This window comes from Camarhynchus parvulus, chromosome 2, assembly GCF_901933205.1.
Source record: "Camarhynchus parvulus chromosome 2, STF_HiC, whole genome shotgun sequence".
In the NCBI taxonomy this organism is placed as follows: Eukaryota; Metazoa; Chordata; class Aves; order Passeriformes; family Thraupidae; genus Camarhynchus; species Camarhynchus parvulus.
The window spans coordinates 121,419,867-121,447,247 of NC_044572.1; the positions used below are offsets into that span (position 1 = coordinate 121,419,867).

Here is a 27,381-nt window from a genome sequence, read left to right on the forward strand (position 1 = left end):
CCAGGTTTTTGTTGTACATTATCTTTATTATTTCAGAGATCTTCTCACAGTTTGGAAAAATAATAACTTTACAGGCTGCATTTATTAATTTCTGTTGAATAACCTTGATGTCTTAGTGCTTCCTTTGTGAATGGAAAAAAAAGTCATTACTTGTGCTTCCTCTTAACATCTACATTCACACACCTAGTACAGAAAGTCTTGCTGATGTGTCTGGAAATTGTCCTAATTGTCACTATATTCGAGGGTTTGATTCAGAAAAGCCTGTCTCAAACAGGAAAGGAAAAAAAAAGGCAGGGCAGCATTAAAACACATAGTTAAACATTTACCTAAATTTGTAACCAAAAATATATATCAATACTGAGGTGGAAGGCTGATTAAACAGTAAAATTCATTGCATGAATCAATAATTTTCCTTTAAAAATAGCTTAAAGTCCTAATCAATTAAAATATCATTTCCTTCAGTTTAAAACAAACTTGAGAAGGGTCAAAGATTTGTCCTGCAAGTTCTGACAGTCAATTTAAGTCATTCATGCAAGCAATGATAGAAACATCCCATCTTTCATGTTCCTCTGGTAGGACAAAAATCATATAATACAATGAAATAGAATTTAAGCAAATTTAAAACAATAAGATTTTTCTGCCCCACACAATGTCCCGTTCCTTTTAGAGCTTTGGGAAGCCTTAATGGTTCATAGCAGTGGCCAACAAAGAGTGACCTCTGGGCAGCCAGTTCTGGGATTTTGACTTGTAAATAATTTTTTCTCTTCCAACTTGACAATGAAGGCTACAGTTTGCTCTGGCACCACTCGTGGGGCTTTGTCTGATGACACAGATGTAGAAGCTTTGAGAAAAATGGAAATGTTAGTTGCCAGAAGCAAAACCGTGAGCAAATCCTGGTAGCGAGGTCTCTCCTCCCGTTGCAGGTCAGTGTCTCCTTTCTGTCCCTTGCCCAGTGGTGGGGGCTGTTCCAGGGCTGCTGCTCTGGGCTGTGCTGCATCTCGAGCTGGCACTGTGACTTGCAAGGTTTGTTCACATGATTACAGGCAGGAGAGGCTTTAAAGTACGCAGCCTGTTAAATTCCAGTAAATGTGCTACTGCATATTTTAGAAGGAGCTCCTTACCACGTGGATCACAATTAGTGTGTCCATTTCAGCACTAAAAAGATACCTAAGAAAAGAAAATGTGTGTGTAAGTACAAAAAAGTATCAGAATAGAGCACTTAGACTGAATAATTAATACCATTTCATGTTTTGCAACCATAATATTTTAGTCATCAAAGATGACTAAGGCTTCAAATTCATGTTTATTGACAAGGATACATTTCTTAAGTCACCATTTAAAATGGATTTTTATGGCTGGTCTTAATAACCAAGAGGCAAAACTATGTTGCACTACATGAACATACTGCAGATACAAGCTAAATGGCCAAAAATTATTCTCTAACTCACCAGGCAAATGGCAGTAGAACAGTTATTGAGTAAAAACAAAGAAAGAATTGTCCTATTCTCCCTCTATCTATCATTTTAAATATGAGTAAAATCACCAGTTAGTCTAAAAAAAAAGTTAACAAATTTACCAGGCTTGCAACACACTGCAAGTTTGCATAATGAGTTTACATAACTAATCATCATCATAGGTCTGCTTCATAATGCTGATTTCGGCAAAAGTACTACCAGGAAACATGTTTTATACCAAAACATTACATTTTCTCACCTCATTTTTACCAGTGAGTACACTCCCTTCTTCTTTACATGGTTCTGCTTCCCTTCACATTTTTTCATGTTCTTACATAATTATCAGACTACTAAAAAATATTTTAATCCAAATAATCCAGTTTCCTTTTAAGAACTTTTCCAGTAGTGTCCTTAATAGTTTAAGCAGAAATATAGTCAAAAACATTTTGCTCTCCTGAGGCACATAATAGTTACACATGAAAAATAGCTTCCTATAGCTTCCTATTCTACCACAGTTGCACCATGAGGTTTACGTAACATTTAAAAAAGAAAAAGTTGTTTCATGATCCTGCAGTATCTTGTGTTCCTGCATTGGCATGGGTTTATGTTTTGTATAAGTACAGCCTGGCTATGCTTTCTAGCATTACAGTGCCAGCTACTGAAGGAAGCAGTTTCAGTCTGTTCTAGCTTAATGTCACAGCCCAGATAGAGGTTACTGCTCCTTCAGAGCTGCCACTGAAGCTGCTTGTGGGGCCACTCCTCACTCAACTCAGCCACGGTGTACCAACAAATTTAAGTATGTGACTCAAAGAGGGTTGGGATTGCTCTGGGATTGTAAATTCTGGTACCAAATAAAGCGATCAGAAGCTTAGGGCAAGATGAAAATTGTATTTAGAGATAACAAAGATATGGTTTGAAGAAAACATATTATCAACAACCAAGTTAAACCTAGTTGTATTTTGCTATCATAGAACGTTTTCACCAAGAGATGATTTTATATTTGAAAAGTGGCTAATATCACTAAGGTAATTCCCAGCTACTAGTAGGAACTTTACACGGTGACTTAATACAGTATAAAGTGACTTAAGATCCAAATATGCCTCAGGATGATTTCAAGAATGACTATTTGAAAAGAATACCCCAAAGAAATCCACTAAAAAGTCCATTCTTTAAACATTCCCCAAAGAATTTCCATCAGCAAAACACGGGAAATGTTAAGCAATAATAACTAAACTTCTGTAAAACAAAAAAGAAACTCCTATTTTACGGTTTTCTTACCTAAGCTGGATAGACTACAATTCATAATTGAAAGATTTATTCAGAATAAAATATGTAAAACTCTTAAATTAAAATACCTTACAGGCCTCAATTCTCTCCTTCTTTTGTTTTCATCACTCACTGGAAAAATACTCTATATTTTTCAGTTTATTCCCTAATGTACTGACCAGGAAGAAATAAGTCTACAGTGAATCTCTTTTTTTTTTTTTTTTTTTTTTTTTTGTGCTTTGTTGGTTGGTTGGGTTTGGTTTTCTTTTGTGGGGAGTTTTTGTTATTGGTTGGGGTTTTTGGTTTGGTTTGGATTTTTTGTTTGTTTTCCCTTAAGCTGTGCTGCATATTACTGCCTATTTGGACCAGGCAGCTTTTATTTAGTACTCTCTATACCTTATTCACATCTGTCAACAAAAAAAGCACATCGCAGTCACACACGAAGGCACAAGTCACAAAACTCACAGAAAAAGTAAAAGAAATGATATTTATATGTCATTTTGATAGTCAAGGGAGAGGAAGTGTCCCAGTCCCTCTTTCTAAAAATAATGCTTCATACAGGTGTCATCTCTGTATTTTACTGGAGTTATCAAAAGAAAAAAAGTTGTCATTTATGGAAGTTGCTTCCTGCTATTGAAATAAAATGATGTGCTTTAAATCACAGTCAGGTTCTTCCATACCTTTCTTCCAAGAAAATCACCTTTACGTGTAGGGAAATGGGAAAAAACAGTTTTATTAACCCACTGTCAACCTCTCTCTTCTACACAAATAGCACACAGAAACTCTCTTCTGGTCATCTACTCCTACCAAAAATTGATTTAAAGTGTTTGCTATGTCTTAAAAAAAACCAACATAAAAAACGAGCAAAAAGAGTAAAAATGAACAAAACCAGTTACTCCTGCCACCCATAGCAATGATGAGCTGATAAGAAAACCTCACCATATTGTCTTGTCAGGCATACCTAATAGAGATGAAGAAGTCTCTAATTAGGGCATTAATTCCACACTGCAATGCAGTTGCAATGCAAACTCCCATTTACTGACAGGTGCAATATGTGGGTGCAAATTTCTTGGCATCAGCAATCTAGTCTTTTGCATTTACATTGCTAAGCAACATCATTGCATTGATTGACTTATGTACAGTGCTACACTTTCACCTCTTAGGTACAGAAAGAAAAGATTGATTCCAATTTCGGTACCACAATTTTAAACAGATGCAGCACCAATGAATTAGGTGCACTTACTCCTAATTTACAGTCATGGAAGAAAAATAATTTTCTTGATTACCCTACTATTTAGAAAGCTCTAATTCTTCTGGAGAGAATAAAGTTACACTGGTCTGAAACTCACATGACAGTCAGGGGCACAGTTACATGTATTTTTCCACAAGAAGATGGCAGCTGTCCTCAAAGTGTAATGCGAGTTAACTAGGAAAAGGTGATTGACTGATGCTGAGGTTAATTGCTTGTTGGCATGCTAGAAAGCCTATGCTAACAAGTGCTGCTTATAACTAACAAGTGCCAATTATTTCCTTATATTCCAGTACACATTATATTATGCTAGGCGCTATACAAACATCCAGAAAGATCCAGACATCCCTACCCAGATCTGGTAAGTTAATGATTTAAGAAAACCATGCAAGTTACTGATGAAAATGGGCCAGGGCATGTGACTTATCACAAATGTACAGCTCTTCATACAAGGGTACAACACTAGAAAAACTTTGTTAAATCTATCAATGCACAAAACATATATTCATATGAAGGTAGAAATAGTTGTCTGATCATAAACTTTATTTTCTCTGTTGCTGATCAAAAGCTTACACTAATGTAGTACACACTATCAGTTAGTGTAAGCTGTTCATTATTAGAAGCCTGTGAACTCTTTAAAATATTCTAATCCTGTTTCCACACTTTTGTGGAAAAAAAAATGTATATATATATAATTGGTGATCAACTGCACATACATGCTTGACAAAACTTCCTGTTTAATAGGTGGATTGTTTTGCAAAATATTGCCTAATATTTGTATGATGCATTCACCTGGCTTGAAAAAATGCTGACAGAACTCGGATGCATATCATCATCCATTGTTAAATTGATATTAAATTCATCATTTTGTTGCTAAAGCATCAGTAAACACCAATTTTAATTGCATTAATAAAATATGACTAGGATTGTAGTGACTAATACAGATTTTCCCTATGATAATAATGTTTTAAAATAAGATTAAAAAGTAGCATCACTTCAAGGAAGAGGAGTTAATGTACCAAAAATTATTGTGCAAAGCCAACCTGCCCCCCAACTCCTCCTAGACATGTCATCTAGTGTGTATCAGTCAGAATAAAACAAGGAAAGTTGATCTGAGTAGAAAACTTACCCGTCTTTCAGGCTTTCTTTGCAAGAAATCTTACAGTGCTTGGTAAAACTGCATGCTTTGTCTGTTACTCCTTGCCTAATTTCAAACTAAACATATGTAATGGCATCACAGTGTAGTCATGAACTTGAAAGCCTTTGGAAGTGCATTAATTGTGAACGTTGGGGTTTTTAACACCTTTTTCTAACTGTTAAAATGCAGAAAGTGTCAAATATGTTGGTAAGCTGTTGAAAAAGGTAAAAAGTGCCTAAGCTGTGGTTTGATCTCTCCTACTCCTGCAGTGCAGGGAACATTTCAGCACAATGCTATCTCAAGAATTCAAAATAATGCAACAAAACTCTAACCATATGGGTTGTTAGGTAGTCCCGGGAGCTCAGCACAGGGTTGGGTGAGGTGACCATGAAAATGAAAATATTTAAGAAAATCTAAAGATATTGAAATTGTATTTGCAAATATTGTGTTGGTATTCCCAGACTGTTATAGAATAGATAGGTACATTTCTGTACCCATCAAACACTTAATAAAAGATAACTCCTCCAGGCAATTTGCAAACTATAGTTTCATCTAGATATATGTCAGTGTAAATCAGGAACCTTCAGTTCTCAGTTTTTCTAAACAAGTATGCCATAATCTTTCCTAGCCCTGTTTCCGTCAGACCCTCATAAATCTACCACATTGCTCTGTCTCCTCAGAATGCAGTCAAATTCGCAAATATTTTAAAGGGATAGTGAAATACACATATAGTAAGTCCATCATCCTAGAAGGAGTTAGTAATTTGCTTCACCTGCAGTATATATTTCATTTTAACACATCTTTAATAGACACCAACTAATCATGTTTAAAGGCTACCCCTTTATTATTGCCCTTTATCCATAAACTGCTCTTTTCACTGACCTTAATATATAAGGTGAAGATAAACAATAGTTTGAGATAAATGCTTACATATATGATTTTGATTTCAGTATAAGTAAGGTAGAACTAGTTGGGGTGGACACAATTTTCTTAATTTACAAGTGCAGTTGTGGAATATATATATTTTTGTTCCAAGTCAACTAATACCCTCAGAAATATGGATGACCCTAAAATTCAATGCCTTTCCATTTTTTTTCTCTATCCTGTATTTTGTAAAGGAATAAAAAACATAATGACGTTTGTAATTTTAGATCTTTTAAGAACAAAGTACTATCCGAAATTTATAATATAAAAATTCTTTTTCCTGGAATTACAGTTTTGTATTTATTGAATGCATTCACAGACTCCCTTAGGATGTGAAATGTATGGAAATATATGTGCATTACTAAGGAAAGAACTAAATTTATTCTTTCCCCACATCATGCTCTTCTTTGCAGTAGAGGTTTTTAATTCAACACAGAGCTAGAATGAGATGGAGCCAATTTCCTGGTCTATATGTGTGACAAATGTTAAAAGTGGCACAAGATTAACAAATTAGTTGATGTATATATCTTTAAAGATTTTTGACTATGTCCCAAATCAAAATGCATGCTTATTTGAAATGAAGATTTCCTTAGAGTTAGGTATTACACAGCAACCTTATGAATTCTTGTAATTTTAAGACGGAATGGTGCCACGTCAGACAACTAAAGAATAGCTACCTGAAAAAAATATCTAAGAAGGCTTTTATGGCACATCACTCTAATAATAACAGCTTTTATTGCAATAAATTGTGTATTTTTAATGATAAAAAATGATCTTTTGATAAAAATTTGCTTTGAAAAAAATAACTATTTCAGTATGCAGGTATCTCTCTTAAGAATGAATATTGACACTATTAACTATCAAAATATGAAATTCTCTCGTGTTAAGCAATGTATCAGATAGAAGCTTTTTTTAAAATGAGTAGAGGGAGATCTAAAGTATAGACAAGTGTGTCATTATAGAAAGGTTTCTTTATGATGGTTTGAAATAAAAAGTAGGGAACTTGACCTTTTTAGCTGACATAGTAATCACCTATTTGATGTAATCCAGATATCTAACACCAAACAATAAAAACATCTGTGACAACAAACCATGTAAAGCTTGTGGAATTATTTAATTTTTTTTAAAGAAAAGATAGCAACATTTAATAATCAGATAAGCCCGGATTGGTTCTTCTAACACAAAAACTTTTGTGTTTTGCAAATGTTAGATTTAAAGGGCTATAACTTAGAAGTGAAAGTTTTTTAAGTTCACGTACATATGTTTTGGAGTTACCTCATTCATTCTTCTTTTAGGACCTTGTCATAGTCCACCTGTTTTGCTTTTGCTTAAAATACATCAAAATAATAGCTTTCTTTAGAGGAAAAAAAAATATCATACATTTCTACTGACTGTATCCAAACATGATAATACACTTAAAATTGAAGAGGAGCCATATTCAGGTTGCATGTCTCAGTCACCCAATCTCCCTTTCACGTATCTGTTCATGTTGACAGACTATGTCATAATACATCAACAGAGAGATCAGCATAGAAGAACAAAAATTCATCGCCTGACAGCAAGAGGAAAACTGATTTCTACTATTAAATTAGCAAAAATATACCAATATTTCACTACCAATAAAGACACCATGGCTAAAAACATTCACCATATTATAAATTTGAATGAGCATTGGGAATTTTTTGTTTCAATAATACTTAAACACAAGAAAAAGGGAGGGGGAAGAGGGTGGACTCAAGGATGTCAACATCTTTACAAGCAAAGAATTGATTTCTGGTAAAATGTGCCATTACATTTTGAGTTTGTTACTCTTTGAAATATTAGTTCTAAATATTCATTTAATTAAAGACCACTGAGCACTGTTTTTGCAGGATTCTGTTCTGACACAGGCTTGTCCTTATGAGGTCAAGGAGATGTGTGGAAAATGCTCTGTGTAAACAGAGTGCATCAGCTTCTTAATATCTGAGAATTTTGACTCATGTAAAAAGTATTCCAGCTCCCTCGTTGCCAGATATAATTTTAATATACTATATAGAGCAGTGGTGTATTGCTAGGAATTTAACAATAGCTGGAATAAATAATGTCTTTTTGCAGCCTGGGGCAACATCTGCCACTTATGCATTAATTCTGCCCCTGTTTGAACACTCTACAACATATGCACTTCTCTTTTGTCTGTTATCCTAGAGTTGTGTTATTCCCAAATATTGACATCATCTACTTTTATCAGCACTAACTGCTCTGAAGCTTCCTAGTCTCATGCTCAGCTCTATTTCTTTCTATTGATTATCTTCCTCACTCCAGCAGGTAGCTAGCCAGCGAGGCTGTCCTGAGAAATAGCTTCCAATGACTTTATACGCACAATTTACACGGAATTGTTTAAAGAAGATATTAGCCTCAATACAAATCAGTGAACCTCATTTAGTCAATACTGCACAATTCAGCTGTTGGCACCCTGTCACATGTTAGTCTTTAAAGTCAACTACCATACCCAATCTGCACATTAGCCATAGTATTTAGTTTCATATTAAAATGAGGCTAGTTTTTCACTTTTCTTTTTGAAATCTATTCAATATATTTTCTACATCACCTCATTGAACCATATGATAGCAATATAATTCTAAGTATAAAAACGTGAGATTAAATGCTTGATTTTTGACAGTGTTCTTAAATATAATAAATTCAAAGGGAAATACTGTTAAGTTAAAATGGAGTGTTTTTCATTAAGTCCAATCAAATGGTAGACAACAAAGGATCTTTTATTTGAGAATATGAAGTGAAAATGAAAACCAGAAAACCTTTACTAAGAAAAGGTCCAGCTAAATTATGTTGGAAGGAGGTCTCCAGATTGAACCTGGGTGTTTCTTTTGCTAAGAATGAATTAAAATAAGAAGCACTATGGGAGAACAGCTTACAAAAAAGGAAAACCTGTACTTTACAAAAATGAAAACAGGGCCTAAATACAGCTATAGAGAAAGCTCAAATTTAAAAAAAAAAAATCGCTACTGTAGCACCTAAACTATTCAAAGAAATTTGGGGGATTTTTTACCCCTTTTGCATTCCACAGCAGGGTTCCAAAATCCTAGATGGACATTTACACAAAAATAATCTTTTCCTTTTAGCCTAACAGACTATGATCTAAACTATGATTTAGATTACAGATAAAAGATATACGAAAAATAAAGTATATGTGCTTATCCCTAAATCTGTAACTTGAGAAATAAGACAGCTCTTCTCTTGTTTTCAATCGGTAATAGGCACACTTGTTTTATTGTATTCAGCATATCCTTGATGTTTATATTTAAACTTCTATGTGCATCCTTCAGCAGTAGTAATAAATAGGTAATATTTCTAATTGTTGGAAGAAAAATACTTGGTTTTGGCACATTTGACAAAGAAATATTTACATCTTTCCTATAAAGTTTTGCTCTTATAAAGCATAAATTCAAAGACAACCTGCAAGGATTTGTGGCTATTATATTTTGCAGGTGGCAGAAAATATAAAGAGGTCTGGGGGTATAAAGATAAAAAAAAGATAAATAAAAAGACAACAAATAGAAATCCCCACTTCACATTATGTGGTCAATATTTTAGAAAGCGCAGAGGAAAAATGCAGAATCCTTTTTAAGTCCTGATGAGCAATCATCTGGCCTTACTGATACACAGAGGTACAAATACCGATACCTTTTGAGAGGAGGTAAAAATTGTCTGCCTAGTGAGCAACTGGGAATATTGATATCAGACAATATCTTCATCCCAAATACTGGTAATTTGAATATACAAGAGGAAATGTTTTGCATGACCTCTGCTCCCTGCTCTTTTCCCTTGAAAGCCAAGGTTCTGAGCCCCAGGTAAGAGACAGATGCTGAAAGATGACCAGTCTGGCCTTCCTGATACATCTTTGTATGCACACACACTCTCTCTCACATACACACATTTATTGCAACCTGATGCTCATAGAAAAGCTTTTTCCTCCTTTTAAGTTTCTACAAGGAACATTTCAAAAACCAAAGGGCAAAAAATTAAAAAGCAGTGAGGACAGAAATAGCTGCATATTCAAGCAGCAAAAAGGCAGGTGTGGTATGAGAATTCCTAGTGTTCTTGTCTGCAGTGCTCTGCTTTGCTGTTGGAGGATTTGATGGGTACTTTTCATGGGTCTATATATGCTTATGATAAGTGTACTTGGAAAGAGAAACCTTCCAGGTACTCTTTGGCCTATTTACTTGGGTAGATCTGCTTTTTTGAGATAAAAGTTACGCTTTATTTCAGCTGCTGTCTTCCATGCATGTGCCTACACATTAAGTATTTTTTCCCACCAATTAGGTTAGTAATGACTAAAGTAGATGTAAATTCCTTTACTTATTTGTAGTATAAATTACATCTTGGTAAACCTTACAAGATATTTATATGCAATCAGTACTTAAACATGTTATAATTGTTCTACTGGAACATTTCCTCAATACTGTTAGTACTTACTTCAGTCTTGTCTTATAAGGATTGATAGATAGAACTGTAGTTGGAAAAATAGTTAATTCAAAGTTAATTTATAAAAATCTTACCCTTTTAAAGTTAATTCTGTTCTATATACTAATATGTAATAAATATTCTGGATAAGCAAGTGTACTGACAGGAAATAAGCATACAATAAACAATACATTCTGGGGAAGATGCAGCATATAGAGTAAAACAACATATGCATTACAAAAGTTTACAAAGTCAGTTTGATGTAGCTGTTTTCTTAAGGTAATAAAAATATCTTAGTAATTATTACCTGTGTCTCCTTTTATTGTGACAGGAAAAAAACCCACAAAATTTCTTACCATTCCTCATCCTTTTAAGCTCATTTTTTGAGATGCATCGATTTACTATGTGCTTAAATTAAGCTACAGTGATCACCTTTCCCATACAGTCTTAAAATGGTAACTGGGTAGAAAACAAACCTAGAAAGTAGATTAGTATTATTTAATATCCAGGAGAAAGAACAACTTTTGTACCTGAAATTAGAAAGCATTAGTAGCCCATTATTTTCTTTTTAATGCAGATAGTTTTACTTCCAGATCTCAAGATTTCTTTAGAATTTGTTCTTACTACACAGAAAAGTGCACAGGAATAATTTACAGCCAACTTTCTTTAGCCATTTATGTCTAGAATATAGTATTTAAAATATCTAATAGGGAAAAATATTGTTGTCACCCTGAAAGCATAATTATTAAAATATGATTATATTATTTATCAGTAGGCATTGCTAGTTTCTTTGCTTGATTAGGTTTTGATTAATGCTCAGAAATTTCAATTCAGACACACTTAGCCTCTGATTTTTAGACAGACATCAGTCAGCATTAGTGTATCAATTTTTCATCAGAAAATAGAGATGCATGTTAAAACCACTTCAAAAAACATGGAGTTTCTATATGGGACCGTATTATCAATGCTAATTATATCCTTAAGATAAGCATTAACTGGGGCAAAGAGAGGAATCAAACTGTTTGCAGAGCATGTGAATCTCAACTGGACATAAAACTGCCTACTTTGCTTCCTGCTTTCCTTCTCCAGTCTCTTTAGCACCTGGAAATATTACAAAACTATTAAAGATACTTTAAATGGAGATATTCTGCTGACACGATTAGCTTGGTATTCATGTTTCAGCATACCTCTCCAGGCAGCAGTGATTGTGTGCCAGTGTTAAAAACACGTATGTAGCATGTTCTTTGTGTGTGTTTGCATGCCTGTGTGGGCAAACATTTCATCACCACTGAGTGTGAGTCAGTCACCACTGACTCTGTGTGTGTGTGTGTTTATAGCCAGGTGCTAAAAGCAAAAGTGAGGTCTGAGGGTAGAAATGAAGAGCATTTCCTTTTGGAAGAGCCCTACTTGACCAAAGTCTTGCCCTCCAGTTTGAGAGAAGGATGCGAAGGGGCACTGCAAGAAAGGTCCGACCCTGCAGCCACTGAAATCCCTCACAGTTACCAAATGTGTTTTAAAGGAAAGTTTTAGATATACAGAGCTTAGAGTCCCATGAGCTGTAATAAAGGAATCACAGCTACACAAATCAGGCTTGCTATTAAGACTACCTTTTGGGGGTTAAATTTAAGTGGCTAACCAGATGCACAATTTCACTGCAATTCTAAAGACAATTCTGAAACAATGCTCAGCTGGTGCAATATGTTATTTTGTGTTCACAAGATGAAGTGGAATTTAGATTTTAAAAAACAGTAAAGATTTTGAAGAGTTTTGAGGGAGGCCTATTTAGCTTCCACCTAATTCCAGAATGAGTCTTGGCTGTCTTCTCACTCCAACAGTCCTTGAATCAAAATTCCAAATCAGAATCTATTATTTTCTTACTCATGTTAAACAGTGTTAAGTAGAGGGAAAGGATTTTATTTACATTAAGAAACCAATCTTGCAGGAAAAGCATCCTTTAGAGGCAATAGCAATTTATATTTCTTTAAAAACCCCAAAAACTAATCAAACAAAAAACCTCCAAACAAACCAGCTTTCATTTTTCAGCATTACTTAACACCTTTACTTACATTAGATTTCACTGTATTTCAGAAACACACAAGAACAGATCACAACTTGCAGTACCAGTGTTCCTTCTCTCCCTTTCTCTCTCTCCCCCTCTCACCTACACCATTTTGATTTTAAATTTGCTGAAGCCCATTCAATTTATAAATAACCTTAAACCGTTGAACTGTTCACTAGTTTATTTGAACAGGAGACAGTGTTATTGAAACAAATCTAGTTAACAAGGTAATTAGCTTTTGTAATATTCCTCAGAAGGCTGGAAACCAGCAGTTCATCACAGCACTGTACAAATAGCAGTATGCAATGTTAAGCGTCTGCTTACAGGGGCTTCTATCAAAACTCACTGGTCACATTACCAACAAAAAGGTATCCAAGGGCCACCAGAACTGATTTATTCACTTGAAGTGGAAGGATGAAAATATTTTCCAATAGTAACCTACTGTAAAAGCATAGGTTACTTCTGGTGTTGAAAAGATGGGGCTAGAACCACAAAAATCCTTTTTCTTGCTTCCACAAAAGGCTTTGGGCCTAATTATTTTTAAGTATAATCCAGCCAACATCTTCTCATGCTTAGCTGCACTGAGTGACACTATTTGTGATGCCCAGTCTGCTGAAACTGAGCAGGTTGCTGTCAGTTTAAAAATGACTATAATAAAAGTGACCATGAAGATGGATCTTGTGATTTTGCGTTTCTAATCAGTCATCTGTGAAGAACACTTTTGCTTTGATTCAGCAGACTGGTGACAGCCATGATTGATAGTGCATGAGGATGAAAAAAGGTTATTAACTGTCTTCCTATTAAACTCAATGTATTACCCCTCTAGGTGCATCTCATACTTTAACTTAAAGTACTTACTCAGGTAAGGTCAAAAATGAACTCCATAAACACAGTATCCATCCTGTTGTAGATGAACCAGGGGCTCTAATGCTAAATTTTGAATGTTCAGCACTAAAGCATATCTGAATCCTGACACCTTAATTACTGTGCCAAAACCAAACACTGAGCAGACCTTCGTATGCTTCTAAATATGTAACTATACACAAGGTATTTTTGTGTGATACAGGAACAGATCAGTGATTCCGTGTGTTGGTGAATACACACAGACAAATATGTTTTACGTGCTACAATAGTCTCAAAATAAAAGTTTAAATAGTGTTATGTTAATGAAAAAATATGTAGAAAAGAGATAAGAAGTGTCTGAGGGGTTCAGGTATGAATCGTACGCAGAAAACAGCATTTTACCTGCTCGTAGTTAACTCCATTGTTAACTTGATCAAGTGTGATTTAATAATTTATGAAGGCTTCCTATTAAAAGAAAATAAAAATATTTTACTGTAAATATAAAAGCATCTATTTGTTGCCTTACAATAGGTTTTAGTCTTAGTTTTTATTTCCTTTTTACTGATGACAATACTCACAATTATCTACTGAAAAAAACAAAGGAAAATAGCACATATATTAATTTTAAAAATAATTATTTGGTGGAAATACTGATTCCTAGGGTGCTTCTAATTTCTCAGGATGTCTCTGTGAAGAGATAATTTTAAAGGAGTTTAAGGAGAAAAAGAGTGAAATCCTTCTCTTGTGTTCATTTTAGTTCCTCCTAACATTAGAAATTAATTGAAAGGGGAAAGTTGTGTACATTGTGTATGCAGGTTAGCACCTTCTTAGATTCACAAGTTTATTTTAGGAATTGGGAGTTTTACAAACACTTCTTCGTAATCAGTAGCATTTTAAATTTTTTTATTTACTTTATGAATAAATTTCAGATGCTCTTTAAATTTGTTTATGCATAACTTATATTAGAAACATTTTCTTGTAAAAATAAGTAGAAATACAGATCAAAAATCCTGTGATTTTAACGACAGTATGCACACTCTTATCTGAAGGAATGTACAGACACACTTGTTTAAAATAAGCTCTTTCCACATAGTACATATGATCTCCCTGCAAAATACATTATTCTGTATTTATCTTTCAGAATATTAAAACATACTTTTAAATTTAGTTTTATAACAGTCCTTCATTTCCTCTTTTACATTACATCAAGAATATTTTTTGCACTCATTAACATCATTCCAGCGGGAAGCAAGAATATTATACCAAGCTAGATCCTTTTGGGGAAAGAAAGGAAAAAGTATCTCTCCATTCTGACTATTCTATAATGTACTGTCATGCACAAAGTCTGCAGCCTAAGTAAATATTTTAATCTTTTCAAGGTGGTATTGAATTTCAGTTGTCCCTGTTATTTTTAAACAATATTTAAAAAAACATTCGCAGTTGGTTAAAATCCAGAAAAAATATAACCTACCTAATATGATGATGCTATCTCATGAAAAAAATTATTAAACAATTCTCTGTAACATCTTTATTTCTGGAAAATGTGTTCCTTTCAGGTGTGGACTTGGGAATACGCACCAATTTTGCCTTCAGTAACATTTCTGCTTTATAATAAATTGCAATCCTGTTGTAGCCCCGTGTGGATTTACAACTGGCAGGCTTTCTCTCTGACAATTTGGGGTCACTGTGGATATAGGTGAGCAATAATTTCAGAGGTGATGGAGATATTGACAGAATTTAAGAGTCCAAGTTCCCAGGCAAATATTTGTAAAATGTACACTCCTACATTGGGTTTTAATTAATAAGACTTCTGGATTATATTGTTTGCCTGGTTTGTGCATTGTATTTTCTCTGAAACTGTAAAAAATAGTAATTTCCATTTGTGCCTCTGTCAGTACTATGAAACATTTAATGTAAAAGCTATCATTCCTCCCTCAAGCACATTTAAGTAAAGAAGAAAGTTAAAGCTACCAGAGGCTTAGCTAAAAAACATATAGCATGCTTTTAGAAAATCAGAAATATATGACAACATTTGTTTTGGGTAACCTTATGGAGGCCTGGAATAGCAAAATCATTTTATCAGATATCACACCAAACAGAGGCCCTGATGGTAGTGAGAGTTTCTAACAACAAGACAGACCTATGTTTTACTCACTCGAGAGGGGACAGCCGGATCAAGCCCCCTCTGTTCACTTCATGTGTGTAACCTAAAGACAAGAAGTAAGTCTAAGCATAACTCCAGCCATGTGTAAAACAGCGAAAACCTTTCAGTCAGTATGGAAGAAATTAATGAATTAGAATTATTCCTCCGGCTTCTTTAAAAGAATTGTCACAAGAACTAAACAGAAGATCCCAATTAATGAAACAAAGGAAAGTTTAGGGCCATTTAACCTGGAACAATCATTTCCTCTGGTTAAGGTTTATATAAAACCCAGAGCAGGCCTGAAATGTCAACTCTAGTGGTACCCTTTGAAATCCTGTTTTATTCCAGCACTCACTACACATACGAAAGCAAATCCTTAAACTGCAGGCTAAGTGCATGTGGCCCAACCAGGACCATACAAAGGCGACACACGTACCATGTGTCACAGCCAGCAGCACATGAGTGACTTCGCCAGGGGGGATCCCTCATCTAGATCCCGCTCCAGACAATCAGGACACAGCAAGGGAAAAGGGATAAAAAAAAAAAAAAAAAAAAGAAAGAAAAAGAAAGAAAGTGGGGGGGAAAGGAGGAAAAAAAGAAAATAGCAAGAAGAGCTAGACTCCAAACCCCACCTCCTGCCCCAGACAAACAAGGGCAGGTAGCCTGGCTGGGAAAGCCGGGCACCTCCCGCGGAGGGGATGCTGCCGCGGCCAGCGGGGCGCACCCGGCGCGGGGCGCGGAGCGGGATCCGCGCACCTGCCGGCCCCGGGGCCGCGCCCCCGCCCCCGCCCCGCCCGGGCCGCCCCCGCCGGAGGCGTCGCTGCTCCGGCGGGGCCCGGCGGGGCGCAGCGCCCGTGGCCGGCCGGTCCCGCGCGGCCGCCGGCGCCGCCGCAGCGAGCGCGGCTCGGGGGCGCTGCCCGGCGGCGGAGCGAAGCGGCCGCTCCGCATCCCCGCGGCCGCTCCGGGGGCTCCACGCACCGGGCGCGCCGGGCCCCGCGGCCACGGGGCGATGGAAGAGTGGGGCGGGTAATGAATTCCAGCAGAGAGCTCGAGAGGAGGCATTTTTCAGAGATCTGCCATATTTAACATTGACCACACTAAAGATGTTATTAGCGACGGAGGGGTGGGGAGGGCAACGGGGGATACGATAAGGGAAAATAGATAATGACACATAATCCAAACCAGAAGTTTGAAACCAAGTTAGTTCGCTGAAAAGAGCTGAACTTTTTTCCACTCTCTCGGTCTCTCTCTCTCTCTCCCCCCACTTTTTTTTTTTTTATAGGCTGAGACTGAAAGACAGGGAGATAAACTTGTTAAGGAAAGAAATATTCTTCTAAGCAACCGGGTAAACAAAACAGCTGAAGTGAGACAGTGAAGGAGACGGGGGTAGGGAAATGCAAAGGACATACTACTATTTAGAAACCCCAAAGGAAATTGTAAAGTAGGAAATGAAAAGAAGGAGGAGAAACATTTCTGTTGTAAATTGGAGGGAATGAAGAATAGCGGGAGAAAAGGGGGTAATAGCTGCAGAAGGTCTTAAGTAAAGCACCACTGAAGATTAGCCAATGTCTAAAATATTTCAGCTGTGGAAAGAGCGTGGTGTGCTCATCCCTTCAGCATGGGTGTGTGAAAGGGAAATGAGTAGGGATAATTACTAATATAGCACATGTCCGGAGGAACCAATCCAAAATAAGAGATAAATTTGGCTGGTGAAGACAGATAGGAAAAAGGCTGGAAGGAGACTTAGGAATACTTATACCCGGGAGGAGAGGAAGAGAATTAAAGAAGGGGAAAGGTTTCAAAAGTACAGGGAAACTTAGAGAATCAGCTGGACCGGGATGAAATAGCTACGGCAGAGATGGGGCGAGAGAATGAAAGAGAATAGGAGAGATTGAGGGGAACAAATATACCTGGGAGAGGGAACAGTTGGAGCGGATGGGAAGAAGGAAAGCAGGAGCGGAAAACTAGGAGAGAGGGAAGGAGGGACAGAGGGAGGGATGTGGGGAGAGAGGGAAGGAGACGGAGGGAGGAGACAAGGGCTGAAGTCTCCCAGCCTGGGGAAGGTGCAGCAGTGAGTGAGAGAGAGCTCACTCGGAGGGTTAGGTTAGATTTCCAGAGCTCTTAGAGCTCATCGACCAGACCGCTGGAGTCACTATTCAACCCGAGTCCCAAACACACGCCTCACTAACTACTTTACAGCCACTTTCATTGATTTTCTTTATCAAATAAACATAATACCCGTTACAGCAACACTTCCTCTTCGCGCAGCCAGAATGCCGCAAGCTGATTGCTGCATTTCTCCGGCTTGCAGTTCCCCACCCTCCACCCCTAAATAAATTGTGTTCTTTCACTTAAGTGGTCAAATACATTATTTCTTGCACAATTTTTCTGTAATCTGGATGGTACTCTGCCAGCTAGGCAAATTGTTTAAATTGCAAGGTAAAAGGTCCCCATTCCCATCGCCCCGGTGTGGAGACAAAATTTTCTCCCCATAAATTCAGGGTTAGCTTATATATTTACATACTTATTTACCACTATTAAGAGGTAACTTAATTTGAGGGGTGATGTCAAAGAGACCAGTTCTGCCTTAAAAACTGCAGGAAAAAAATTAACGCAATTTTACCACATGCACATAAACTGTCACTTAATCTAAGCATTTCAGCCTCAAATTTCAATTTTATTTAAAAAATCCCCTAAAAGTAGCCCCTTCAAAAGCTGTTTTTGAACCAGGCTCTTCCATATATGTCAAAGGGCTGTTGAATTATTCATTATTATAATTACTATCATCATTGTCATTATCCCTTTCCATGTGGAAATAATTTTATTATCGTAATTTGATATCTGAAGAATTTCCTGTTAGTCGTTTGATAATAATTTTTTTTTCTACTGAAAAGAAAAGTTTTGTTTATAAATGAGAGAAAAATATTTTAAATGCTTTTATGTTTACTATAGATTTCCGTTTATCTAATCGATTGGAATGCCAATAAATCGATTAAAGGTTTAGTGTTTTACAAACAACCATTTTGTGCTTTTTGATTTTACGTTCTGAATGATTTTAATAAAGCTAATGCCTTCTCTGAGCGTTTGTTCACCCCAAACCTAATATTCCATCATTTCTACTATTTACAATTGCAATTTAAAGCGTTTCTAATGAGAAAAATAAACACAAATAAAAGAAGGAAATAATCTGATTAAATTACTTTGTGCCTGTGGTCAACATATTTAGGCAAAGCCCTTAAAAATCTTGGTGAATTATATGCGATCATACAGTGATTGCGGAATATTAAATTAAACTTAGATAAATCCGCATTGAAGGAGGCAGCACCCAATCCTGAATTTATTTCCCATTTTCTATAACAGCATCACTGCGCTCCTCTCTTTGCAATGACAATGTGCCAAATCTAGGCATTTTGAAAACATTTTCCATATGCTTTAACTGGAGACTGATAGACAAAGAAGAAAAGGAGATGGTCTTTTTTCTCTTGAGGTATATTTCCTTTAACTTTTCCTCCTATCTTTCCTGATCTTCATCATTTTTTAAACAAAAGTTTGAAAATCATTAGGACCTTTTTTTTTCTTTTACTTTTTTTTTCTTCTCGCGTAATCAATTCTTGAATTGTGGGGTTTCAGTTAATGCTTTAATGCAGGACTATAGAACTGTCATTTCTATACCTTGGCGGACAATATTTTGGGGAGAAATCATTGATTCATTTAGTTTTCGCTTGCTGCTTTTTGTAATTAAAGATGGTTTTAATTATACTCTTTTTTTTTTTTTGTAAGTCAGATCAGATGTGCTGCTTGCTTGCTGGAAGGTTTTTTTTTTTTTCTTTTAACGGTGCTTTTAATTTATGTGTAGTTTTTACGGATAACACAGAGGTGGTGGCTTTTATTTAGCTGTAAAATCCACACGTTTTCTTTGAAAACTTGGCTCCTTAGGCGAAAATAACTTTTTCTGGTTGCTTTATAATCGCTGTTTGTCGCAGAGGTAGTTTAGCATATTGTCTACACAACAAAGATTCCTGTTTTATTGGCAGTGTGGATTGCTGGATTTAGGTATAAATATTTCATAACTTTCCTCTTTCTGCAGTAAGATCGGTAGTTTTATTGGCTTTTTCTCCTTTTTGTCTGTCTTTCTACCAGAACCGTTTTATTTCTGAAGTCCCTTTTTGTCCTTTTCCAGGATAGAATGTAAAATTTTTCCCTTGGATATATCACTGCTGGAAATATGCTCTTGGGCTTTCTGGAGGGGATGGGGGGGAGCGGTGGTAAGCGGTCGTTTTCCTTTATTTGCATAAGAGCTGGTGAAGTGCCTGTGAAGTTGGTGAATTGCTATTGTTTGGGGCTAGTCCTGACTGTTTTTGTTTATAAACACTGGGGTGGTTGCCGGGAGGGGAGGGAGGTCAGAGCACTGTCAAAGCGCTGACCTCTGAAAGCCCAGAGGGCGCCTGGCTCCTTCACCCTCTCCTTTCTCTCTCTCCCTCTCCCTTTTTCTTTCCCTTCCCATCCAAGGCCAGGAGCTCAGGTTCAGGGCATTTAATCCCCGCGATCTGCCCAAGAAAGGAGCTGAAAAAGGGCTGTTAAGGCTCCGGAGGAAACGCCGGCAGCAGACTTAGACCTGGAAGGCTTTTATTTATAGTAATGTCCGGGTGCGCGTTTTTGTCCGGCTCCAGCCAAAATAACAACAAGAAGAAAAAGCCAATCGGGATCGGCACTATTTAGCTCAAAATCTCAGCGAGATGTCTATACTATTCGGCTGTGATTTTTCTCTAAGGTCACTGCTCGTTAGACGCACTTTCAGTAGGTGAATGCCAAATCTGGGGCAGTGAAGGCAGAATTGAAATGCAGTATGTTATTGTTGTTTTATTTCTTTTTCGAACAAAACTTTCCAGGAATCAGAGTGGGGATTTTTGTTTTCTTTCCCTCCTCCCTCTTCTCCTCGCGTCGCCCCCCCACTCCCCCCTTCCCGTTTTAAGTGTGTAGTGGAATGTTTTGCGGGGGGCGGGGGGGGTGGCGGGGAAGAGCGCTGTAAATTAACAAAAGATTTGTATATATGATACCTGCAAAGAAAGAAATTATTAATAATAGCCAAACGCTTTGGGTTCAGAGTCAATTTCATCTCGGGAAAAAAAAAAAAAAGAAAAGAAAAGAAAGAAAAAAGTACAAGAGATTGCTATCAGGTTTAAGTATGTTTTGAAAAGAAGTTGCTGAGTTAAACAAAAATGTTAGTTAACACACTGCCTTTGTCAAATAGCCCCCGGGAGGAGAAGAGACAACAAAAAGGAGAGGAGGTGGGGGCTGGGGATCTGAAAGTGTCTGTAGCTCAGATAAAGGGTCTGTAACACTGAAATCTTGTAATACCTCGTTTCAAACTGAGCTCATCTATAGACTTAGGGAACGCAGTAAAAAGACATGGATCCCCTTTCCCTTGGGTTGGGGTCTGGGGAGAGGAGAAGGTGGGGGAAGGGAACGCTTATTAGGGAATTATGTCGGTTTATTAAAGAGGGGAGCGGCTATGTCTGTAATTATGCAGATCCTTGTGCCCCTGTGTGTCCGCAGCGCAGATTTAGGGAGTGAAATGAGCTTGACGGGGAGACGTGGTGTAACAGAGCCCGGTTTGGGCTACGATTTCTTTGTCTATTAAAGAATGGTCAGTGTCGGGCTCTGGCCCCCATCAGCTCCATCTCGCCCAGGCCAACAAGTTTTCCTTAGGGCTAAGGCTGGAGATGGTAAAGGACAGAAAAGGCTGAGGGGTTTTTGAGGGTGTTTTTTTCTCCCCCTTCCCTTTCTTTGAAATGTAACGTCACTATCAAGAGCTTTTTGTGGTTTCAACAGGAGGCTCGAAAAAACCCAAAATATGTAACGGTGCCTGCAGGAGAAGTTCGGAGGAGGTGGGCGGGGGGTCCACCGAGACCAGAGGAGAGGAGCTGAGAGGTTAGGCGAGACTCTTCGGGGGCGATCAGCTGAGCGAGAGAGGGAGGAGAGAGGGGAGTGGGAGCGGGAGCCGGGCCGGGCCGGGCCGGGCCGCGCCGCCGGGAGCCGCCCGCGCCCGCCGGGAGCCCCGCACCGCTCCGCGGCCGCCCGCGTGCCCCAGCCCGCCGCCCCCAGCCCGCGCTGCGCTCCGCTCTTATCACATCCCACAAACCTGCTGCTGCTGCCTCCCGGAATTAACCTTCTTCGATTTTTCCTATCTACGTGGCGATCCCCGGGTTCCTTCTAAACTGTTAACATCCCGTAGTGCCTTTTTTTTCCCTCCCCCCGCCCCCCCCCTCCTCGATAGGTACTATTTTTAGGGAGAGAGAAAGAGGGAGAGACAGAAAAACAGAGAGGTTTAAAATGTTAGGATGGACAGTAAACAGTGGCAGAAGAAACCCTGAAAAATGTGGACTCTCCTGTCGCAATTCCTGCCTTATTCCCCCTCCTTTGTTCCTTAGCTGTAACTCAAGAACACCATAAACCTATATCCCCCTCCAAGACGAGAGAAAAGGGGGAAAATCTACAGCCAAAAAAGAATGACTTGACTGTTCTGACGTTTGGTGTTTTGACATTAATGACATTAATGATATTGATGTTTCACCAGGAAAAAAGCACTAGGAATAAAAGAGGTGGGGGGAGGTGCGGGGGGGGGGGACGACTTTAAAACTAAATTATCTTCGTTTCCTTATTCTTCCGTGACATTAAGTATACGTGTTACTTCACTTGAATTTGAAATAGATGTATTGTTCTCAGGTGTTTCTTCATCACATTGTATTTAATTGTCTTCAGTCTTAGGAAATGTGTTGCCATCCTTCAGGCATGCACTTGAATGGACAATGCATCCTTCTATCTCAGAGTTCCGTTTCGTCTACCATTTAAACCTAAAAGCCTTCTTTCCATCATACTCCCTCAATCTGATAACTGTAAACAGGTTTCAGAGATTTCATTTTCAGTCTTTGTTTGCATTTTTTTCCACCGTGTAAACAACAATGCAGAATATCGCTAGTTTCCTTATTACGTTCATTGACAGGGCGCACTGCCTGTGGAAATCTACATACATATGCTCACACCTTTTTTCATTGATGAGCTGGTGCAAGGCATAGGTGAGGCTTGGAAAAGCAACAAAGTTGCTCTCACTAACCCTCCAATGCCCCTGACTTTTCCCTTAAGTTCCAATCTTGAAGATTTTCCTGAAGTTTAAAGTAAGGTTTCCCTGGATTGAGGTAGGGGTCCTCCCCTGCTTTATTTGCAGATTCTGATTTTTTGAATAGCTGTACTTCCATGCTGACGGTTTGTTTTGGGCTTTTTTCCTTTTCTTTTTTTTTTTTTTTAATCCTTTTTTTCCCCTTCCCCTTTCCAAAAACCTCTTTTTATTTTTTCCTTTCTTCAAAACTATCAGGACCTTCACTCTGACCTTAAACATCTGCTTTCAGACACTCGGTTCCCTGACACTGGCCTGTGCTTCCTTAAGGGCAGCCTTAATTCATCATCAGGTGGGGATTTTCCTATTAGCGTTAGTTCCAGTACTTGCAAAATGTTCTCCTGGAGCAGGAGGTTTAGGGCCCAGAGAGGTGTGTATTCCTGCCATCCTGGTTTTTGCTGGTTTGTTGTTGTTGTGCGTGTGTGCTTTTAATGGAAGGTTGTGATAAAACCTTCCTGCTGGTTTTTAGTGTTTAAGGCCTAAGACAAGGTTTTGATGTGTATCGCAGGAATCACGAACTTCAAAGGCATGTCAGCTCTAAGGTTACGGTTCACCTGCACGGGGTCCTTGGTACTGTAAATATCTCCTGCCTGTTCCTGTGACTTGGTGACCATTTCTGGTATACCCATTTCTGGAATAGCATTATCAAAAATCTGCACGTGTTCCTGCGGTGTATTCGGATGCTCTTTGAATAGTCATGTTTTTATCTTCGGTAGGGGGTATTTTAAAGTATGTCTATTCCTAGTTTTAGTTAATTATCTTTTAATGAAAGTGTCAGTCATATTCACATCTGCAGTATTAGGTTAAGATAATTAGATTTTCAAATGAGAAGCAATCTTCTTAAATCCCACACAGGAAAATATTTGTAGAAGATTCCAATTTATAATGACATCTGTACATTTTACCCTACTTTTCATCATAATACTGTGCCCCCCTCCCCTCAAGAATGAAATATGTCTGGTAAAATATAGCAGATAAAATATTAATAAAATATCAATACTTGCAGGGAAACTGGAAGATGATGCATGTATATGCATAAAACCTGGATTGTATGCAAAGAGACCCTTTCCTTGGGCTGATATTTACTTCATTTTGATAAGACTGTTTACAGTTGATATTGTATATTCTATAAGGCTTTGCTTTTTACTTTGTTGGTATCTCTAAGCAATTACATGGTGGTCAACAAATAAAGTGCGCTATGTTTTGTGTGACTGTGTGTGTGTTAAGTGTATGTGCATATGTGTAAATACGATGTGGGATGTGAGCGTGCACATGTGTGCATTTGTGTGCACATGTGTAAATAAACCTGTCTTTATCTCTATATGGGTAGTTGTTCCCTATCCTAGATATATTACCTTTCCTTTTGCAGATGTGTCATACATTCATTAGCCCATTTAAAAAACGTGATGTTAATTTTTTTTCATTAAATCCCCATTAAAAGAGAGAAAATGTAAGAGATGAACAGACAGACAGACAGACAGAAATATCTCCCTGATGCAATAATTAATTTGGACCCGTTTCTTTTTAAGTTTCCAAACAGTTAAAAGAGCAAGTCTGCCACCCTCCTTTTTTTTTTTTTCTTTTTTTTTTTTTTTTTTTTTTTTTTTTTTTTTTTAATTTTCCCTAGCCATCTACTTTGTGTGCCTGTGCGTGTGTGTCTGTGTTACTAATGAAGTTTGCAGACTTGTGTTTGTATCCATGAGCTCCCTTCTGCTGCCCCTTCTTCTCTGGGCTGGCTCTGTGGCTCCCGCAGCCCCGGCGAGCCCCCGGCAGCAGCGGCAGCTCCGGCTCCTCCGGCTCCGGGGCTGCGCGTCATTTGCAGCCCGGAGAATGTTGATCACCTCACTAATTACACCTCTCCCTCTCCTCTTCCCTCTCCTCTCCCTCTCCCTCGCTCTCCCTCTCCCTCGCTCTCTTTACTCTCTCTCCTCTCTCTCTCTCTCTCCCCTCTCTCTCCCTCTCTCTCTCTCTCTCTCTCATTCCCAGAGTGCATATCGGGAATAGACACACAAAGACATGCGCACTCAACTTAATCAGCCATTTTTTTAAACAGGGCTAAAACGATAATAATTAGCAGAATAAAGACATATCGGATTTTCATTTCCTTTCCTCCTTTTCCCAACCCCTTCACAACCAAACAGCGAGACCGCGGTCGGCACATGCTTTAACAACTCCCGGACCCCAAAGGACCGCTCCATGCCCCCCACTTCTTGCTCAATCATTTTTATTTTCACCCAATAAAGTTGGAGGATTATTTTTTTTTATTATTTTTTTAATGAACCTTCTCTCGTTTACTTGGATGTGATCAGCTGTTAAGTAAATAAAGCAAAACAAAAAAGAGAGGCGAAGATCCAGTAGGAACTGCGAGGGGAAATGGAAAGTAAGTTTTTTCTTTAACTTTTATTGAGTAGTTTGTGTTAAATTTAGGTCGAGTATCGATTATCTTTCCAGGCTGATCTTGCACAATCTTTGATATTTCGCTCTCGCTCTCTCTCTCTCTCTCCCCCTCTCTCTGTGCCTCTTTCTCTCTCTCTCACATACACACACACACACTCACATCCCCAGATCCCATGTACCTCTCCCCTCTCTCTCTCCCCCCTTTTTCTGCCTGTTTCCCCACTTTTAGGTACAGTATTTGCTCTCATTTCGGAAGGAGGGGCTGCTTTTTCTCTCTCCCTTCTTTCTTTCTCTTACTGCCTTTCTCTTTCATTCCGGGGGTTACGTTTTGTTTGTGTATTTTTTTTTTTTTGTTTTGGTTTGGGGCTGTGGGTTTTTTTTTTTTTTTTTTTTTTTTTTCCTCTTTCGGGCTGTAACTTTCAGATTAAGTGGAGGACCCTGCTCGCTTTGCAGAAGAGGTTCGGGGGGTGCCCCCCACTTTTTCGCTCTTTTTTTCTAGGGAGCTCGGGGAGGGGGGGAATACTGTCAGATTAGGAACGACGTTACGGCTGTCAGAAGTCATCCCTTGCCAGCTCCTTTAGAGCTCGCACTCTTCTTTCGCAGCTCGGTCCCCCCTAAACTTTGAGGTGCCTTTTGAAGGCACATTCTGCTCTCCCACCCTCCTTGCCTCTCCTCCTCATCTCCACCCCCCTCGGCCTCTCAAACTTTCGCTTTCGGGCGAGGGGGGGGATGCCAGCAGGGCAATGGGGACCCTGACTGCGTGCGTGTGTACAGGAGAAGGTTGTGGGGTGCTTTTTCCCCTCTCCCCCCCTCCTTCTTCCCCCCTTTTTTTTGCAGGTAGGTTTCTCAGGAGCAGAGGCAGGGTGGCCGTGCGGGCGTGTGTGTGTGTGTGTGTGTGTGTGTGTGCGCGCAGGGCGATCGCGCTGCTGGCTGCCGGCTCTGGCAGCGTTGGAAGAGGAGCCCGTTAGGAGCGCGCTCTGCGGCTCTGTCAGTTTCGCCGCGCGGCGCGGGGAGGCGGCCCGGCCCGGCCGGCCCGGCTCGGCTCGGCTCGCCTTGGCTCGGCTGGACCGGGCTGGGCTGGGCTCGGCTCGGCGCGGAGCGGCCCCGCTGGCGGGGATGTGGGGATGCGCGGCTGCCGCTGCCTGCGGGCGGCTGCCGGCCGGGCGCCGGCGGAGCCCGCGGCATCCCCGCCGTGCCGTGCCGTGCCGCGCCGAGCCGAGCCGAGCCGAGCCGCTCCGTAGGAAAGGCTCTTGCGGGCAGGGTCGGGGACTGCTTTCAGCGAAGCCTTTCTGAGATTTTTTGAAAGGGAGTGGTGGTTGTTTTGCGGGACAGGCGCCCTTTTTTTTTTTTTTTTTTTTCTGAACAGGGGGCTAAGGTGTATTTAAAAAAAAAAGACAGCCAACAGACAAAAAAAAAAAAAAAGAAAAAGAAAAAAAAGCTCATAAACAGCGAGCCGCGGTTTGGTTCCTGCTCTAACTGCTCGTGCCAGAATCAAGTGCATCCCTTCCCATCACGGCGGCTAATGGCAGACGCGTCCCTGCTTCCCCGTCTTTCCTGACATGAAATTTCCTACAAAATTGCTAATAAACTTTCCCCCCATCCGATGCCAACTTACGGCGGTTCCCCTCCACTCCTCCCCTGCTGCATCTTCTCTCCCCCCCACCCCCACAGCCTCCCCAGCAGCGGCAGCAGAAACACACGGGTTGGTATTTCTTTTGTTACCTGCGAGCCGGGCGGCCGGGGGTCTCTCATCGGCTGCTTAGGGCACTGGGTCCAACCGAGAGAGGAGCCACATCAGTCGGGTTCAGCCTGTTTCACCTCAGCGCCGTCCCGAGGAGGCTTTAGCCACCATTCAGTAACACACCCTCCTCCTCCTCCTCTTCCTCCTTAGGTACCAAGGCAGAGATCGCAAACATAACACCCCCCTCCCCACAAAAAAGCCCAACCAAAAGACAACTTGCCAGGCTGAAGATGGTGGAGATTTACATTAAGCCAGACACAGGCAGGTTCACTCAGGAAGTCTGACCATCCCGTTTTCTGACAGTTGCATTTCCTCGGCTCCATTCCGTCCTCCTCTTTTTTTTTTTTTTTAATTTTCTTTTTATTAGCCTTGCTTCGGTTTTATCAAGGATTATGTAGTTGGCACGAGGAGAGCGAGAGTGGAAAGAGAGGGCTCGGGTGCTTTTGGGGTGGCTGCTGTGAGGGTGTTTTTTTTTGATGGTGTATTTTTTTTTTTTTCCAATCGTGTTTCCCCTGGATTTGCAGTGGCTCGA

The 27,381-nt window shown here is 39.3% G+C and overlaps 1 protein-coding gene and 1 long non-coding RNA gene across 4 annotated transcripts in view; one reads left to right on the plus strand and one right to left on the minus strand.

The window, feature by feature from the left end:
- Positions 1–5: 5 nt before the first annotated feature.
- On the minus strand, positions 6–27,032 carry LOC115901349. 3 transcript variants are annotated; one of them, XR_004060535.1, is made up of 4 exons: positions 26,831–27,032; positions 15,550–15,601; positions 13,797–13,859; positions 6–1,167 (listed from the first exon to the last, which is right to left on the minus strand). It is a non-coding gene; the product is annotated as an uncharacterized LOC115901349 (long non-coding RNA). The 3 variants fall into 3 exon arrangements; XR_004060533.1 differs by lacking the exon at positions 15,550–15,601; XR_004060534.1 differs by lacking the exons at positions 13,797–13,859; positions 15,550–15,601.
- Positions 24,542–27,381, plus strand: part of ZFHX4 (zinc finger homeobox 4) — a 147,828-nt gene continuing 144,988 nt past the window's right edge. The window contains 1 exon segment of the mRNA XM_030943944.1: positions 24,542–25,091. The gene's annotated coding sequence lies outside the window, so the exon portion shown is untranslated.